This window comes from Miniopterus schreibersii, assembly GCF_964146895.1.
Source record: "Miniopterus schreibersii genome assembly, chromosome: 6".
Taxonomy (NCBI): domain Eukaryota; kingdom Metazoa; phylum Chordata; class Mammalia; order Chiroptera; family Miniopteridae; genus Miniopterus; species Miniopterus schreibersii.
In genome coordinates, this window is record NC_138107.1 from 70320309 (window position 1) to 70337813 (window position 17505).

At 38.6% G+C, this 17505-nt stretch overlaps 1 long non-coding RNA gene across 2 annotated transcripts in view; it reads left to right on the forward strand.

The window, feature by feature from the left end:
- The window catches only part of LOC308558449, a 137016-nt gene that overhangs the window by 3283 nt on the left and 116228 nt on the right, over nt 1-17505 (forward strand). For both annotated transcript variants that reach the window (XR_013999000.1, XR_013999001.1), the window contains exons 2-3: nt 9539-9642; nt 11018-11069. This is a non-coding gene — a long non-coding RNA (uncharacterized lncRNA). The remainder of the gene's footprint in view (nt 1-9538; nt 9643-11017; nt 11070-17505) is intronic.

A 17505-nucleotide genomic window follows, 5' to 3' on the forward strand; every position in this document is an offset into this window, starting at 1 on the left:
CAAAATGGTTAAGATGCACTAATTTTGTCTTGTAAGCAAGTGTTTATCTAACAAATGCTTTTTAGAGAGCATTTCTCCCCCCTGGTGAAGTGAGGAATTCACTAAGCTGGCCACTGAGCCCTGTTTACAGAGCTATATAAGGTATGTGTGTGTCTACGTGGACATCATTTGTGCAGGTCTCTTAGTTAAGTCTTGTAAGATGTTCAGCTGTGGATGTACTACATTCCTTCTCGTATGTTTTTTGTTGTTTTTCCCCCCTTAAAAAAAAAAAAGGGTTACTTGATCAGGTATCAGACATAGAGAAAAGCTGGCAGGACTACAGGAAAGTGGCCAGACTTGGAGTGTTTGTGTACTTAAAGAAGGAATTTTGCACATTTTCAACTTTGAATCCTGGACATTTTCTTATAAGAGCAAGTAGGAGTCTGTGCCAGCCCTCAAAGCGGAAATCAAAGCTCCCAGGGAAACATACCGGAGGAATGTGACTCAGAGCCAAGACACATACGCAATACATACACTGAACTGTCAGATTTATAGGGACTCTGGCCGTATAAGGGCATCTGGACAGTGAGCGATTTGTCACGATGGAGGCATGGGAGTGGGCTTCTGATCTTTCTAGCGTGCCTCAGATTCAATCATGTAAATGAATGTGCCAGAAGGCTTTTTGAAAATTCTAACAAATATTATCGTGAGGACTTCAGGGACCCTGGCTTGGTTGACATTGCCTTATGTTTGCTTAAGATGAAGGTGAAAGAGAGGGTGTGCTCTTTGGGAGTTCAGAGGTGGGAACGGAGCGCGGATGTTTACCGTCTAAATTACATTCATTTCCTTCGTGCTTTTTCCTCCTTATAATTAGTTCTTTGACTTTCTTAGCATATTTTCTGATGCAAAGGTGTTTGTCAGAAGGTAGTCAAGCTTGTTTCATGTGGTCTGTGTTTTATGTTTGCCTGTTCATTTACTTACTTGTAAATGGAATAGAGGGTTAGAGGAGTGAGAAAGGAAAGGATTTTTATTTTTATTTTTTCCTTCAATTCTCACCCGAGGATATTCTTTCCATTGCTTTTCAGAGAGAGTGGAAGGGAGAGAGAGAGAGAAACATCGATGCGAGAGAGATACATCGATTGATTGCCTCCTGCAGGCCCCCTGAGGTGGGGATCGAGCCCGCAACAGAGGTATGTGCTCTTGGCTGGAATCAAACTTGGGATCCCTCAGTCCGAGGGCCAATGCTCCAACCACTGAGCCAAACTGGCCAGGGCGAAAGGAAAGAATTTAAAAAAAAAAAAAAAAGATATTTCCTTCAGTTTACTGCTTGTCTCACTTGTTTAAATTTTTTCCCCAATTAGTTTACATTCAATATTATTTTGTATTAGTTTTAGGTGTATAGCATATGGTTAGACAGTTATATACTTTACATAGTGTCTCCTGCCATACTTCCATAATAGTTATTAAATAATATTGACTATATTCCCTATGCTGTACTTTACATGTCTGTGGCTATTTATAACTACCAATCTGTACTTCTCAATTTCTTCACCATTTTCACCCAGCCCCTCAAGCCCCTCCCCTATGGCAACCATCAGTCTGTTCTGTTTGCTCACTTTTTTGTTCTTTAGATTCCACATATAAGTGAAATATACGGTATTTGTCTTTGCTGACTTATTTCACTTAGCATAATACCCTCTAGGTCTCTCCATGCTGTTGCAAATGATAAGATTTAAATTTTTTTATGGCTGAGTAATATTCCATTATATATATATATGTATGTGTGTGTGTGTGTGTGTGTGTGTGTGTGTGTATATATATATATATAACAGCTTTTTTAATCCACTTGCCTATTGATGGACACTTGAGTTGCTTCCATAGCTTAGTTATTGTAAATAACGCTGCTATGAACATAGGGGTGCATATATTCTCTTGAATTAGTGTTTTGGGCTTCTTCAGATGTGTTCCCAGAAGTGGAATTGCTGGGTTATAAGGTACTTTCCAGTTTTAATTTTTTTGAGGAACCTCCATACTATTTTCCACAGTGGCTGTACCAATCTGCATTCTCACCAACAATGAACAAGGGTTCCCTTTTCTTCACATCCTTTCCTACACTTGTCATTTGTTGATTTATTGATGATAGCCATTCTGACAGGTATGAGGTGGTATCTCATTATGGTTTTAATTTGCATTTCTTTGGTGATTAGTGACATTGAGAATCTTTTCATATGCCTATTGTCCATCTGTATGTTCTCTTCGAAGAAGTGTCTATTCAGGTCCTCTGCCCATTTTTTTAAGTTGAATTGTTTGTTTGTTTTTGGTGTTGAGTTGTATGAGTTCTTTATAAAGTTTGGACATTAACTCCTTATTGGATGTATAATTGGTGAATATCTTCTATTCAGTAGGTGGGACACGCTGCAAAATTTGCTATTGCCTACATCAATGATGTTTTCTTTAAATTATAGTGTTTATTTCTCAGAAACCAAGATGGTGTCCTTTTGTTTAACGTAATGCCACAGACATTTTACACTCTACCTATATTTATTTTAACATTTTTCTTTCATTTCATTTTATAATGTGAACTGTGGTACCATGATAGTGACAAGCAGAATTTCAAATTAAGCGGAAATTGGCAGCCAGTACATTCTAGAATCCTGAATACTAAGCTGTTCAAATTGTCTAAAGATTTCCTAAAATATTTTCCTACCTGTGAATTTTTAAATAACTGTGCCCGTGGGAATCATATATTAAAAGCAGAACACAGGGATAAGGCTTTTTGAGAAGATGTCTTACCTTCTAGATTGGAGCTTACACCATTTATGAAGAAGGAAAGCACACTATTTAAACTTTTCATCATCAGATTTAAAGTACAAGTGAACCAATGCATTGTTTAATTTGACATTAGAATGCACAATGCCAACTTTGTGCGATCAATTTGCCAAGAAAGTTTCTTAGAGCTCTGCCTGGGTACCCGAAATGGATATCCTATATGGCTGTATTATTTTCTGTTCATGTTGAAACTTTAAATTTCAAAGCTCTTTCAAAACCAGTCTCACTTCAGCGTCCTTACAACCCAATGAGGTACTATTCTCCCCATTTGCAGATGAGAACCTTGAGGTCCAAGAAGGCAAAGTAACAACACAAGTTTGTTTAGAGGTGGGGCAGAAACATGCATTTGAATTCAGTTCTTCTAAAGGTAACACCCTTGACTCTCTTTCAAACTCCACTGCTTCTTTTTTTTTCACATTCTATATCCAGTACAGTGATCTCTGTTCTTAAGAGAGTTATCTCAGATCTTCAACTTCTTGAAGAGCTCACCCTGGAATGCAAACAGATCAAACACTGCACGAGCTGATTGGCAGACTCTGTATTATGCTGTGGTCTGAGATAAGCATGAAGTCAAAAGATAAGGTTTACTGATCTGTGTTAAGAGAGAACCTTGTACTTAGACAAAGATTTTTTTTTTCCTATTAAGATTTTTGTGATTTTGCTTTGTCAACAGATGCGTTACCTCTTATCCACTAATGAACTGGTATAGCTAAAAAAGGAAAAATGAATCAAGATGATGGGTGTGCTTTGGGAGGCTTAATATCAGGGTGTGTACTCCTGTGACATCAGCTTCAACCCACACTGAAAACGCTCAGTCTCTAACCCAGGGAGACCTTGTTTAGGCTGCAACTGGGACCAACCACAGGCATCATAAAAGTCTCCTCAAGTACTTGCATCTTTCACTGATAAGCTACTCTTGTGAATAAAAACCATGGCAGAGTCTGAGGCCAACAGCATGGAAACAATATCGACCATAAGCATAGACCTTTTCCCACTAGTGTCCCTTAATAGCCTTGTCCCCACCTGCTATTGACATAATGCCTGTTTTATGAACTTCATCGTCAGTACAAATGCACTTTCCTCAAATGGAATACAGTTTGTATTTCACGCTTACAGCGTTCCCCTCTCTCCTTTCGCCTTGGAATGATTGGAGTTGAATCATGACTAGTTTCATGTTGTTGATGGAATGAGATCTATGTCAGAGCTACACATGGCAGAGCTGAAGAGTGTTGTCTAGGAATGGCAGGTTTATAATGAGGGAGCTTTCTTACTGATCCGTGCATGTGTGTGAAAGTTCACAACTTTAGGATAAAGTTTCATCTAACCCTAGACTTGCTAATGTCTGGAAATATTTCACCATTAAGCTATTTCTCACATATAGATGGTGAAAGCGGATTTTGTCCGAGTGAGTCTTTCACGAATCCTTTCTGATTGCTGTCTGTTGATTCTTCCTCGTGTATTTTGCCCTGCTGTTCCCATATATGGTTGTTTCCTGAGACTCTGACTGCTTGCTTTCAGCTCTGTAGGGAAGTAAGCAAACTTCCCGTCCAGCTGCAGATAGACTTTGAACCAATTTTACTTTGCAGTAGGACTGGGCACTGCCACAGCCAAATGGATCTCCTGTTGGCTTGGACTACTTTACGGGCAGGCCCCTCTCACCAGCCAAGCAGATTTTCCTTGGCCGGCTTCTGCAGGAGCTGACCCGGGCGGGCCCCGCAGCGTGGTGGTACCACTTACGCCTCTCTGATGTTCTCCTCTTACTCTCTGAAGCCTGGTCTTAATCTTGAGAGGGCTCAGGGACTCCAGACTCCTATGTTTCTCATGTACCACATCCAACTTTCCAAGAAGGGAAAATGACCTTATATTGAGCAGAAATAGCAATCCAGAAAGCCATTTGATCTACAATAAGTGCGAAGGACTAGGGGAAGCCTTAGACTGTGTACGTGAGGGCAGGTGACCAAATGCTTTGATTGACAGGAACATTAGCTGGCGTCCTTCTGAGAAGCTCTGCTGAGGGTCCCTTTGCTTGGGGTTCCTTATTTTTCCTGGCAGTGGTGGAAGTAGAGAAATACTACTGTTTTACTGTTTCAGACAGCTCAATATTCAACCAAGCGAGGCTAGAAAAGCAAAGGGGGAAAGAAAAAGAAAAAAGACACCAATAGATCATTAAAATAAAACCTTTTCGGTATTTACATTTATTTTTAAGATCTGGTTTCAGATTTAACTAAACAAGATTTTCAACAATTCTAATTCGATACCCTACTTTGAAATTTTATTATTTCTAGGTTAATTCTAAAGCATTTCATAAAATTAGCCACCATTTTGGATTGAGCTAGGCCAGCTTTTTGTTATTTTGATGTTAAATGTCCTATTTATTAATAAACACAATATAAAATTGATTTAAATATATAATTTGATGAGCTTTGTATTACTCTTTGACTATTTCAGGAGAGGTCTTTTCTTCTCCCTGGTTTCATTATCTGGCCATTTTTTAACCGTCTAACATTGAGCAAACTGTTTAAGCCTTTCTGATGTTCCTTTCTAAGTCTCAGTTGGCTCCTCTAAACTAAAAGCGCCCACCCCATAATATTGCTGTGACAATTTGTGAGGTTTGAATACCCCAAGTCAAGCACAATGTGTGTCATAGAGTAACTGAGTTCATTAAAGTAAAATAAAACTTTCCTTTTAGCTCACCGCTAAATACTTTCAGACACTAAATTTCTGCCTTAGCATATTGCCAAATATTAGCCTTTAGCCCAGTAGGTTTCTGGGTCATGCATTATGCAGATTACACGGAAAGAAAAGAATGCTGTGACAGTTTCTGTTGACAGCCCTTTTCTAGAAAGACACATCCTATCTTATGTCACATGTGAATGAGTTATGAGCTGTGATTCTGTTTTTAACGGTCCCATTTTGTTTCTTGCTGTGCGTTTTTTGTTATCAGATTGCCACGGGGGAGTGTAAGTTCTTGAAAGATGAAAAGGAATTTGATACCAATTAAGTATCCCTTATCTAAAACATCTGAGCAGATTATAATAATGCCCATGAGCAGGTAGAAACCTTGATGATAAAATAATAAATTACACTGTTCTTCAGTCTTAGATTTAATAATTTTGTGATTGTTGCAAAAGCAGTGCCTGGAAAATATCTCTGTGCGACATGGAGAATGAGAGAGAGAGAGAGAGAGAGAACACACATGGGCAATATTGGTGCTGTAAGAGAGGGAAGAAAATGTAAGTTTCTAATTTTGCCATTAAAACTCTAAAAGAGAGAGAGAAAGTGCTAATATATATATAAAACGAGGATCAGAATGGCTTGGATACAGGAATGTGACACAACCTCACACCATGGATGGTACTGAGCCCATGTATACATATGGGGGACATTTAACCTTACAAAATTCAATAGCCAGACAAAACAATTCCAAAGTATAGACTGGGCAAGTGGAAAATGATGTATCTCTTTGAATAATGCAATTGTATTTAATAGCTGCAAAAATTGCGACCTAATTTTGTAATACTAATAGCCCCACATGTGGTTATTTCCTCTGCCTCATTGGAGAGAGTGAGGTAAACAAAAGTCCGAGGGGAGCCGGAGAGAGAAGCTTAAAGGTTCCTGTGATTAACTGGTCTTCTGACCTACATGATTTGCCCTTTCCAATTTATTTCCTTCTCTGCTGCATGAAGAATCTATTGGTGCAAGGTGCTTACTCGCTCACTCAAAGCCTTCAGGGGGTTTTCCTTGTTCCTAAGATAAAGCCCTTGTGAGGCTTCTGTCTTCCCCAGTCTTACCTCTCACCACCAACCATTCTTGCCTTCTCCCTGTTTTCACCCCCTATTTGGCTCGTCAGTTTCAATATCTTACAATTTTATCATGCTATTTCTCACTTTTATAACTTGCTCATTCAGCAATTGGAAGAGCTGTAAGGTGTGTTTGTACCAAATAAACTTTGACTGTAGTAGGAACTTGTTTCACATTTGGTCCAGTGCATGTGCACACACACGTACAAATAGACAATGAAACAAATATTTTATAGAAGCAATGTTTATTGTTATTGTGTGTGATACCTTTGCTATTTTAAACTGTTACATTTCATTTTTAAAAAAACATTGGCCTTGACCGCCAAGCTTATTTTACTGTCTAATTGAACCCACATATTGGAATGCACGCACACACACACACACACACACACACACACACACACACACACACACACACAGCGATTCAGAACTCCAGGTGATCAGGATAGGCTACTTGAATAAGCAGTGGAGGGAGGTGGGAGCTTGTGTGAGGATGTGAGGCTTGGGGATGTTATGAACATTTTGGGACCAACAAGGGAGCACCAGTAGTGGCTGGGAGACCAGCATGTGGAGTCTCAGTGAAATATTGAACTGAGAAACAGTAAACCGGGGTTCTTGGTGCTAAATCAAGCTTATGAGTTTCATGAGCTAATATGACCCCCCACTCTTTTTTTAATGGCTTCTGGATATTGTACTATAAAATGTCTTAGCTGATGCGTACTTCACCACTGTGAGAGCCTTTTTTTCTTTTTAACATAATGGAATACATAGAAAATGATAACATTTTTATGGCATCTGGGGGCAAAGGCTTTCTACAAGTTGTAAAATTTTGGAATGGTGATGGCATAGAAATCCCTTTGGTTCAAAGATATCAAAGATCATAGGGGAGTTTACTGGCAAATTGTTACCTTTTAAAAAAAGTTTCTAAGTAATTTAAGGTATTTCTTGGAAGTTGAGTGTTTGTGAATAACCTCTCACAGTATTAAGTACAAACAAATCCACCATTGAATGAATTCTTTATGTAAAGTTTGGGAACTAGCTTGGATTTTAAAATATTCTATAAATATTCTATATTTAGCTAAAATTGCATAATTACTAAGGTCTTAGGAACTGGTGATTTATATTATAGCATATGTATATCAATTCATAGGAAGCATTTTGTACTTATTGGTTATATAAATAAAATTTCTGAGGCTCATGTATTCATACCTGGTAAGTTTATGTTTTTCAGAATACTAAGGAATATAGTGTTTATGTTATTCAAGCCAATGATTTATTAAAGTAAATAATTCTCTAGAAAGTTGGATAGTAACTTTAGTAGGTGTTTAGGAAAAGTTGATAACTGACTGACTGGCTGATGTAATTTAAAAAATATAATGCAGTTGTCAAAGTTGCCTAACCTTAAACATAAGATCTGAGTGTGAAACTCTTCCAGACTAATAAATCTATTCAGATGCCCCAAACTTAAAAGTCAGTCAGTCATTTGTTGTTGTCTCCCTCTCAATGAAATAAATAATTCACAAATATTTTGAGCATTTGCTCTGTTTCTAATATTGTGCTAACCACAGCGGGATAGTAAAAGCTACCTAGCTCTTGCTTACAAGGAGGCTGTGATCTGTCTGCAGAAGCACGTGGACTAAAAGTGCATATGGACTAAAAGTTAAACCAGTGCATATGGACTAAAAGTTAAACCAGTGCATATGGACTAAAAGTTAAACCAGTGCATATGGACTAAAAGTTAAACCAGTTATCCGCATAGTTGGGAACCTCAGGGCATTGAAAACTCTGGAGGATCCAGGTGATGTAACATTTCATCCCCCTGGAGTTAGGACTTTTGAGGAACTTCGAAGCACAGGCTATCATAGAGCTACACGCTGTGAGGCTCAAGAGCTCTCCCTCAGTTGTCAGGGCGTTGGTAGGAAGTTATTCAGTCGTCATGGAGGGATAAAGCGCTAAGTGCTTTGGGAGTGAAGAGGAGAGAGAAGTAACCAATACGGAAAAACTTGGTGTGACTTTTTTATGCCATAAACGGGGCTGAAGGAGGAGGAAGAGAGGAGGGAGCAGCAAGAGCATCCTGGACCTCAGCAGTGGTGTGGAACTGCCCTGACCGTCGAATGCTGTGGCAGAGCAGGGAAGAGAGTGGATGGGCTGCTTTGATCCAGGCCACACGGGGATGAATTGGAAAGTTCAGGGAAGTGACTGCAGCGTAGGAGCCAGGATCCCAAGTTTTTTCTTTTACTTTAATGTTGAATACATCACTTACATTTTTAGTCCTCCGTTCTTTCGGAACATATATATTTCACTTTATAATGGTTGGCAGGGCTTAGAGACTGCTAAGAGACATTTGTAGATTTATAGGGTAAAATTAAGAGAGCCTCAAAACTAAGAATTAGTAATGCTGAAATCGTTAGGCTTCTGCTCTCCTCTTGCTTTAATAAACTGTATCTATTGTTGTTGTTTTTTCTCTGCAAATTGCAGAGTGCCAGGCATATAGAAAAAAAAAGAAAGCACAATAAATATTTGTTGAAGTAATGCATCTTTCTCGAGGACAGAGATTATATATATTTTTTCTTTCTATGCTTCTCCATGACTGCTACTCAGGTGTTTTATACACCGTGGACATTCAATAACTGTAAAATATAAAAGTGTTTATATAATTGAGGAACAGACATGGCCAAGCTGACAGATTCTTTCATTCAGTCACTGAGTAATGGGTGCATTCACTGAACACTGTGCTAGTGTGAGGATTTTTCATCTAATGGTGATTTTAGCGAGAGTTTCGTGTCCTTATGCCTTTGTATAGGCTGGCCAACTCTTAGTAATTCTTCAACTCTCAGCTCACATGTCACCTACTTTTTTGGCATTCCAGACTGGGTTGGGTGCTTGTCCTTTGACTAACCGTATGGTGATTCGCCTGTGTTCCTTTCCAGACAGAGCTCCACGCACGAGAGCGGAACTGAGTCACTCACCTTTATGTCCCTAGTACCAAGCCCAGGACCTTGTTTGTAGATGTCTCTTGATGAGAGTTTGTTGAGTAAGTGTTTGTGGAACAGAAATAATCTTTGATGATGGTGTTGCCAGATATCTGGCTTTGAGCTGAAAATTTGGCTTTTAAATATTGTGTTCAGAAAACTAACTGGGGAAAAAAAAAAGAAAACCATACCCTACCAGAATTATAATAGCTGGGAGACAAAAGATGATTGAACAAGAAATAAACAATGAAAAGTCATAAAATGGTCATGTAAATATGAGATGAAATGTATATTACCATTAATAAACTCTTCATTTTTTATTGTGGCACAGTTTTCCTGTGCATCTAGTGTTTCTCTTGAAACGTTACAGGCAACCCCTTCAGTATGCACTGAATGTGAGAGCAGGGCAGCAGGACCTTAGAGATCGTTCAGTTCACATGCTGGTTGATTGAGGAAATAAAGCCCCTGGTCTTCCGAGTGCACAGCGACAGGCACGTCTCGGCGGTGCAGGCTTGTCTGTGCCGCAGCGGGCCAGGGGAGCTCCTCTGACCCCACCGCCAGTGTTCCCACCACGCACCCCACCAGGCCAGTGGGGAGCACGGCGGCAGCAGATGAGTGGGGGTGTCCTGCTCCTTCATACACTCTGCGGCCCGGTGGCCGTCCATGTGCTCTGGAGGAAGAGGGGAGTTGCCACAGCACAGGTCTCTCTACAGTCCACTAGGGAGACCCTCACCTGTGTTACTAATAGCAATAGTGGCTGCCATTTATTGAGGACCTATGCTAGACTGATTTCGTAAGTTAATGCAGATCCTTACCCAACCCTGCAAGTTTATGAAATTTACTCTCTTTTTACAGGTAAGGGAGAGGGGGTGGCAGGAAGCTATTTATTATGTCTGTGTTGGAGCCAATAAGTGGCATAGCCAAGATTCCCACCGGCCTCTCTAACTCCCCAATTCCATAGGTTTTTCCAGATACCGCATCACCTTTTATAAAGTAAAGAGGATATGGTAACCTATCAATATATGTTAGATAATATGGTTTATTAAGAACAAAGCATACTGCTTTCTGTAGAGTTTAAATGCTTAACTATTGATAGATAAATGACTACATGAATGTGTATGTGATTCTTAAAAAGAAAAAAAAAAATCACCCTCTTAGATTTATTTATTTTATTTTTTATGTTTTTGCATCTGCACCTTCTATTTATTTATTTATTTATTTTATTTCTTTTTTTAAAGTTTCTTTATCTTTATTGTTGAAAATATTACCGATATCTGCTTTTACCCTCTTAGATTTATGATTATTACAGTGAGTTGGGATTACATGCAAATGTGAAGGGAAATGTAATGCCACTTTGAATGCACAGCTACCAAATTTAGAAACAGGAGTTTTCTTTTTAGCTTGTCATGAAAATAACACCATGTTCTTTGGTTTCAGGAAGCAGGATGAAGGAGTGACTGAAAGAGCCTGACTTCCTGCTATGAAAGAGGTAAGAAAGAATGAGAGGAGCAATACCTGTGAAAATTCAAACTCATGATCACATATTGATCATATCTTACCATTGGGTATTTCCATTTGTAAACTAGATTTTTATTTGACATAAATATAGCAAAAAAAGATATGCTTTAATTTCAGGGTGTTTTCCCCCCCCATAAAAACAAAAGGCAAAACATCTGTCCTATAAGATGAATAAACTTTAAGCAATGTTTGCTAATTACCATATCTTCTGAATGTGGCCTCTCTAGAGTTTATTCACTGTGGTTCATCTTCAGAAAGTTGCAGAGTAATGAGGAAGAGTCATATAGGAAATGCAGACAATTTATCTTTAGGAAAAGTCCCATGAAACAAAGGAAACCATTCTTAAACTGTTGTAGAATAGTTTTTTAAACCCAGTGTAGGATAGTATAATAGAAATTAAAGCATGACTGTTATTTGCAGTTATCCCTTTAAAAATAAAATTATTACACCGTTTTTGGTCATTAATAACACAATTGACATGACTTCCTTATGAATTTTTATGTAGGTAAAATTAGAATTGTTTTGTTTTTTCCCCTTAAGACTTAGAATATATATTTAAAGACTTGCCTAAAGCCACATAGCCAGTTAGTGACATAACTGGTAAGTGCAAGTTTCTTGACCCTAGCTCTCTTTGTTTTTTTTTCTTAGTACCTCATTCTATTTTATTTAATTTACTATGGGGAAATATATTCTGGGGAAAATAAAAATAAATGGAAAAGAGTAAAATGAATTCTAGCTTAGGACAGCATCCTGGTTTCTTTCATTCCCACAATATTGATGTCCCTCAGTGGATGCTGGTGCAGCATGTGGCCTGGTGGTTCCAGACCTGGGCTCGGAGTCAGATGGCCTGGATGCAGCTGGTTCTGCCCCTCATTGAGAGTGAGAGTTATGTCTCAGCTATCGCTTTGGAAAATGGGGTGGTTGTGAGAATTCAATGAAGTATAATTTGTTTAAAGTATTTAAATAGTGTTGATGTATATAATAAGTGCCCCCCAAATGTTAGATATTATTAAATTTACTTTAATAATTAATATTATCAAGGAAGATGAAAGATTCACTGTCCCAATTTAAAATACTCAAAAATTGTGGGATCAAGTGGAAGTTCACTTTCTGGAGGAGGGCTTTTCAGTGCTCCCGTGATCTCTCTTAAATGCATTGTTAGCTCTAGCCAGTATGGTGGATTGTAGATGTCTTGATAGAAATATGCCTCCCTATGCAGTTACTGATGGCAACGGTCACTGTTTAGTCAAAATTGCTTTCAGCCGTGAAAGCAATTTCCTCTCAATGATTGGACTTGATTGATTAGCCATTACCTAGACAAAATAAGAGACTTCCTTTAGCAGGGAAAATTAATTAGAGTACCAGAAACCTATGCAGCTATGGTAGGCCTCATTTCAGGATTCTTTGTCATCTTGAAGCCTTGTTCATATAAGAGTTCAGGGGTGAGGATCACCTAACCAGCACGAACACTTACCTAATTGTCTGCTACGTTGATGTCCAATTGTGCCTATCCTTGTCTGCGACAGTAAATCAGTCTGTTTCTGTCACAGTGAACACCGTACAGTGAACACTGCCTAACTTTATTCTATTGTGTCAAGCCATGTTTACCTCTCTACCAACCTTTAGGAGGGCATTTGATGCCTATATCATGATCCATGTGTCTATGCTTGCTTCTATCTGAAAGCTCACCTCATTCTCTGAGCATTCTGTGTAATAAAGTTTGTATTGAAAGCTTCAGTTTCCATAATGGAGTCACTTGTATTGAACAAATCCTCCTGAAGTCAATGACTATGAAGCGCAACAGACTATGTAAGACAAGACATTAAAGGCATTGGAGAGCAACCAACATAGTTAGGACATAAGAGTTAGGGCACATCTAATTCCATTGCTGATGCAGATCATTTGAGATTTTAAAGGGAACTGAAGGAATTGAGAGATACTTTTGTTAACTTTAATTTTAATGGAAAATCTGTGTTCTGTAAATGATATCATTGCCAAAATTTGACAACTTCTAAAAAGAGAACAAGATTCAGGGGAGTAGGGATGATCTGGATCAAGTTTTCTTCTTATAGGAAATAATACAATGTCATAAGAATAGTTAATATTTCCATGTTTTACTTCTTTCTTAGTCTTATTGTGGTTTCATTTCAAAATGATTTGCATCATTGGCAGATCCCTGCCCCCTCCACCTTCTCCTGCTTGCTTTGCTTCCCACTTTTGATCTGCTCAGTGCTTATGCTCCTTGCCTTCCTACTATATTAACAGTCTATAAGGTTTTCCATTTCTGGAAAGTTAGGCAGAGAGCAGAATTTTTGGTCCAAATCTTTGTAATTTGCAGCATGAGAACTGTTTCACCAGCTGCCATGCATCTTTTATGGGTTTTAAACTATTTTTCTTGAGACTTTTGTGCATCGCCTGTAGACCCACCTGACACTGTTGGGGGAAAATAATATATATTCTGACCGTAGTCCTATTGGTGCCTCGCAAGGATAAAAATATGGAAGGCAGATTTATGAAGATGTGGGTGAAAAGTGGACAGCGTATTTTATCTTTTTCCTATGTACTGATTTTCAACTACAATTGGTATTATAAAACCTTGCCTTTTTTATGTATCTGGAAATGAAGCCATTTGCTTCAGACTTAGAAATAACATTGTGTTTCCTCCCTCCCCTCCCCTTTTCACCCCAACCTACCCCCAAATTTTCATGACAAAGAGGTTTCCTCTGGACACCCAATAACACATGAATCTAATTCCGAATGACTGATCACCCCACAACTCTGTTAATGCACTATGATGACCCAGTTTCTCAGGGGATGATTTTTTCTTGATTATAAATTGCTTTCACAGGTGCTATGTCATGTGACTTTTTCAAAAATTGTGTGAGGTAGAAAGAGTGAGTGTTAATATCCCTATTTCACAATGAGGAGACTAAGGTAGAGGAAGAAGTGACTCACCCAAGGCAATAGCTAGTAAGCATTAAAGCCAGTACTCGTGCCTTTCTTACTACTTGGTATTGACACTCTTACTTAGGAGGTTTGAGTGGACTGGTAGTGAATGCAGGGAACATTATTATTTAAATGTTTTTATAGTATAAAGTAGGACTGTGACAACCATAAACAACTAGGTATAGACTATGCTTTTAAAAACTGTTCCAGCGATAGTGGAAGAGAGATGTTCCATGTAGCAGAAGCCTTTTACAGTATGAATCCCCAAATTGTTCTGGGAAATGGTACAAGACAAAAGGTTTAGAAATTTGTACTGACCTTAAAAGAGATGAAATGAATACCTCTATGTGGTTTGCAAGCTCAGGAGACTGTTCTTGGGAATGTGCTGTAGTGGTTTGTCCAGATTAGATGACATCCTGAACCAGAAAGGGCTTTGTAGATCCACTTACTTAAGCTGTCCACCAACAGGATGCCAGGCACTTAACCAGGTTCTACATGAGTGCTTTACTGTCAAGGTCATACTGAGAGACAGTTCTCAGAATGGGTCTCATTTCTTTATGTCTTGTTAGCACAGGAACTAACTGACTTTATTCCTTTCCATCATTTTAAGAATGTTTGTAGAGTGAACAGCCTTGGACGATGAAGATACTGTATCCCTCCAGAGAAAAACATAGGCATGCTCACTGTCTAGTATAAAAGATTCAGGTTCCCTAAGCTCAGGGTCCCTCTCTATAACGTATGTACAGGAGTTATCTGACTCTCTTTGTGTTGCCCTATGGGACTTGGTACTTCAGGAACCAGTGGTACTTCTGGCTACCACTACTGCTGAGAGTAATAAAGTCATTTGTCTCTGATCCTGTTATGTCATGTCTTCTTCCAGCATCCTGTCATACTTTTATGTCATACTGTCATAAAAGTATGATAGTATTATAACTTAAGTGTTAGCTTGCAAATAGCCTTCACAGTTCTGACAGTTCCACAAGGTATCTCCCCCTTGCCCAGTCTCTGGCCCAGTGCAAAACAAAATCAACAACAAAACCACAGGACATTTTGAGTCCATGCATATGCAGTTTCCTGAGTCTTATGTATTTCTAGCAGGATGATTCTGGCATTTCATAGTGAACTATTGTCTGTGGACACCAGATATGTAGTTGGTGGAAAGCAATCAGCAAATAATGACACTTCAAAGAATTTGGGGGAATTTCAGATCATTCACTGCTGCTCTTCCACTTCTGACTTCAATCCCTGTAAGACCAGCCTTGAGCAACCTGGGATATAGGGCTTTAATCTGAAGAGCTGCTTTTACTTTCCCATTTTATTGCTCTGTACATTTGGAAATTATCCTTACTGTTCCTCCGTAGGCGTGATTTTCATCCTTAGCTCAGTACTACACTTCCATTTCTGAATAGACTTCCATTTCACTTTTGATTGATAATTCTTGCCAAGGTAACTGATTTCTATCTTTTGATTTTTTATGATGACAAACAAAAACAAATCATCTCTGATGATATTTATGCTCATTTACAATAGGGAATTTTTCTTTAGCATTCTAGGTTAAATATGGTCCATTCATGGCTAAGAAAGTTCTCCAAGCTTGGGCTCTCTTCTCGTTAAAGGTTAATGTGATTTTCTAAGACTTAATGCTGCCCGATGACATTGATGTTCACTTCTATACCTAACCCCTTTTATTTATACTAACTGTCCTCAGGGGTTGGACCTTAGTTTGGTCCCACTAACTTATACTTCACTTATTCTTCCACACTGCTACCCTCTTCCTTCCAAGTAGTAAGTCACCCATTAGATTCTGGGAGTTGGTTAGACTGTATACCTTGCAGAAGCTCTATAAATATTTATAGAATGATTGAATAAAGGTACTTGGTCTTTTTTTAAAACCTTTTTTGGGGTTCTTCAATCTAACTAGGACCTTTGTTTTCCCAATAAAAAAGTACATGGAAAGAGGAATAATAATGCCATAATTAATATGATAATGATAACAAATAATACCAACATTGGCTGCACCCTTACCATATACCAGATACTGTGCCAAGTGCTTTACATATACTGCCACATCTAATCCTCACAACATTCTTGTATGATTGTCAGTATTTTACAGATAAAAAGCAGGGGCACAGAGAGACTTTGTAATTTTTTCAGAGTCACACAGTAACAGGATCAAGATTCTTCTATCTTCTCAGAGTCACAGTATCTGCTGCACTTATTACATAGTTAAAGAACACTGAACTTTTACTTTTGGGTCAGGCCAACTTAAATCAGTCATAAAAATGTCTTCTTTTATCCCAAATGATAGATGAGTCATCAAGAAATACACTTGAAAACTTAGAAGATTGAAGCCAAGTCCGAAAACCTGACCTTTGTCGAAAGCAAACCATAGGTGTTCTCGTCAAGTCCCTCATTTACAGCTAGATCTCCCTCTCATATCAGTTAGGTGACTGATTAATTTATCCTAAAAATATTTATTGAAACCTGACTTGGTGCATAGCAGTTTGAATTCTGGCCAAGTGAACAGAAGTAATTCCCGTTAGGGGAAGGAGAGCATCTGTGGGGGACCCACCTGAGGCCAGGAGTCCCGTGGGGGGGCACCCTGTTGGAATGGGAGGAAGAGCACGCAGCTGTGAAGGGTGGAGTACAGACTGGGGACTCTTTCATTGCTTGCAGGTTCCTGAGGGCAGGGACAATAGCTGCATCTTTTGTGCCAAGTATGCTGTCTGACACACATCAGTTGCTTCATAAATATGGTCCAATTGAGTTCAAGCAACAGCTCTATTGGATGGGATTTTTAAATTTATTTTTTGCCTTAATAGTTCTGGAATTTTACTTACTAAGTGGTTGACTGGAATAATATTGGGTATATTGGTTTATTATAAATGTTCAGGTATTAGATTAAATACGACCAAGTTGCAGTTTCTGCTCTTTCTTTTTCTTTAGCCAAGAAGTAACCTCGTCGTTCGCCACATCTCATATTCTTTAGTATTGTATTTTGGACAGGAGCAGTTTTCTCTACTCCCAAAGTTCAGAGGATAATATCATGGAAAAACTGCTTACCTATGACTAAACTATGTACACAAATATACATAGTCTGCCAGTTTAGTCATAGTCTGCCAGGTTAGTCATAGTCTGCCAGATTAGATCATACGAATTTGACCATATTTGAGAGTTTTTGACCTTTTATGGTTCAATTTAATGGACTCTACTTTTTTCTTCTTTTTAAAAATAAAACACCTGAGATGCCCATAAAAGAATAAACCTATTTTCATAAACATTTGTATGGTGCACTCCAGGAGGAGTCCTAACCTCTGGCTATCATGGAAGATATTGGTATTTTTCTTTTGCTTTATCAAAATCCTTCCTAACTGGATGGCCCGCACCACGGGCTTGCTTCCCATCTCTGACTCTTATGTGAGTTTGTGCTGGACAACTTATTTCATATTACTTGAGGACTT